This window comes from Lepisma saccharinum, chromosome 10, assembly GCF_977018435.1.
Source record: "Lepisma saccharinum chromosome 10, izLepSacc3.1, whole genome shotgun sequence".
Lineage (NCBI taxonomy): Eukaryota > Metazoa > Arthropoda > Insecta > Zygentoma > Lepismatidae > Lepisma > Lepisma saccharinum.
The window spans coordinates 52002052-52005115 of NC_139238.1; positions in this window are offsets into that span (position 1 = coordinate 52002052).

The window sequence follows — 3064 nt, forward strand, 5'->3', positions numbered from 1 at the left end:
TGCTCAATTCAAAGGCAAGTGGATCCTTTTGAAGTGCAGCAGCTTTATAAGGCATTGCATGTCCCATGGAGAGCAATCGAGATAAGGTCCTTAGGTAATAGTCAATAACTTAGATCTTTGGTATTTATTGAGTAGTAAATTTTACAGGCCAGACTTATCAGAAACGCATACGTTTCAGAATTTTTAAAAGGTGGTAAGAAAGGTTTCCTAACCATCTTGATAACAATCTGTATATTGGATCCTAGGGACATATAATGAGCCTCCCAGATGTTGTATTGGTAACCTCGTCGTCATGTTACCGGTTCGATACCCGGTTTTCTCATAAAGTGGTTAGGATCTCATTTTACACTTTATGTCCATAATTAGAATTCCCTTGCATCAAGTGCGCTTATGAAAATTTGCAATAAACGATCCTTGACACTTTCATCTTAAAATTATCCGACTTTGGGTAATATTAATTGCAAATTCATGTCTGCGCATTTGAGTTGACCTTCAGACATCTAAATGGTCAACATTCTTACAGTTGGGTTGCCGTCTGTTGCTCTACTGAATAGTACCAGATTTGGCGAGCATGCGCAATCACATTCACTATTGATGTATAAACTCGGAGAGTTTCTGTATCTTGGAATATAAATATCATAATATCTTCCTCCGTTCTTAAAGGCTGATCATTGTATTTCTCGATTCCTGCTCGGGGAACAGGTTGAATTATTTATTCTGAAATACCCTTTAATAAAAGAAAAATAGTTCTATTGATTTTTAGTTTATCTTATCCCTAGCAATGACAAGGTATTTTTTGTTGAACGGATTACCAAGGTTGGGGGGCCCCAGAGGCCCATGAATAAAAGTTCAAATGAACTGGATTGATGTGTGTTTTCTGTCATTTGTACACATAAGTTAAATAATTAGACACTACTTTCATGTTTTGTTATGGATTATACATGAAATATAAATTACATAATGATTTTTAAGTAATTATAGTAAATCAATGTAACATTTATTACTTTTCTTAAATTAAAATGTTTATACTTAGAACAATGCTTATACTGTGCAAAGATTCTAGCAAAGTTATCTTTGTTTTTCTTTTTCTACTACCCATACGTTCATTGTTTCAAATTGTTACTATAGTTTTGGAATTGAATATATCCTCTCATATATTGAAATACCTTTAAAACATGATTTCGAAATCTTTGCGAGATATTCCTTCATATTCGTCATAAGTTGATTCATCGAGTACTGACACTCGTCGTTATCATTATCAAGGTAGCAGCATAACTGCAGAAATGCTATAGAAATACACTCATCTTCAGGCCTACCACGTTTTTCCGATGTAGGTGGGGATGAGTAAAATTTTGTGAAACAAGGATGGTGATACCTAGCCTCAACTGCAACTAGATCAATAACGGTACGAAGCACTGTCCTTCCCGAATCATCATTCCTCTTGATGGCAGCTTCAATGATTTGACCCTTGAATGTTAAGGATTGAACTTCAAATATTTTAACTCGTCTGTTCACATTATTTTTCGTTTCTGCTTGAAAATCACAAACTTCACTGCAAAACAAGCAATCACGTTTGAAGTCAAATATGTGTACTGCTGATCGAAGGAGTATTGAATTTTGTGGCAAACGATTACTTGCAGCAGTAATACTACTCTCACGAGTATAGTCTTTACTGCACTTAATATGTAACCTCACATTCGTCTCATTTTCCAATTTCTCAAATATTCCATCTTTTCGACGTAAACTGCTGCTCTTTATAGCATTTAAGCCACGTATCACAACCCCAGTGTCAAATTCACTCAACGTTTGTTCACAAATAATACAATATTGGGGTTTATCCATTGTTGCCCTGCCAAAAAGGTTATTCAGTTTGTTTTCCGATTATCACATACATTACATCCAAGTTCCACAACGGGCAGCACCTGTAAAGAAATTACATATATTATTAACAGTGAAATGGTTGGTTAAATCACAAATATTTATTTCATTACAGTTATTGGAAATTTTTTCTTTAATTTATGTCTGAACACATTTTCGGCTCAGCCTTCGCCATTTTTAGTTAATAAAGCAATTATGATCAAATGTCACCGTTCATACGCCAATTTCCAATATGGCGTCCAGAGCACAACTCGGATTGTCGGGGACTTTTTGTATGTTGTTTCAAATACCATACTGGTGATATCTACCAATTTTTATCTCTGTTGGAATTTTGTCCATTTTTTTAGCTGAGTTATTAATTAGAAAGACATTTGTTAGCGGCTGGAAGTTGTGTCAAAATAAACTCTCATTTATTGCAAGATTGGAAGGTAAAGGTAAATCCATAACCAATTGGAGCAGTTTACGTCATTATTACAACCCATCCTGGAAGTACAGCGCCACATTTCTACCTGGTGGGGGAAAATTGAAATATTTTTTATCGCCATCCTCTTCCCCATGGTCTGCATAGCGAATTCACTAAATTTCAGAGATCTACGATGCCTCAAACAGGTTACGAAGGGATCTCAGTTGGGTAACATTAATTCTGGCCACTCGGTAGTTAGTTTTCTTAAACGATGTGTTTTGGACATTATCTGTCTGCAACATATCTGCAATTGCTTTGCGATTCTAGTTTTCAGCATTAACTGACACTTATTATGCTCAGCAGAATCTGAATATTAGTTCAGTGATAATGTTGTATACAAGAAGACAGCGAATCCTTCTTTATTGAATACGATTTATTCATTGGTAAAAAGTAACAGTGGCTAACAGAACTATTTCTGCCATATTTAAAATTCACATTGTAGCATTTACCACATTTCTTAACTTCTTTACTAGCACTGATTGAGTAGGCACCTACAATGCAAAACAGCATTACTATTTTAGTTCTTTCCAACGATTAAATGGGACTTGTATGAAAACACATAATATACTATTGACTATATATTTATCTCAGAACTGCCTGAATGAAAACGTCCAGGGGAAAAAAGCAATCAGTTCGTCTTCTCGGAAGCAAGTAAATTGGGTTGCTTTTTGTGCCCGTAGCTCTGAAGTAGCACAACGCAAAACTCGTAACCCAAGCAGTGAT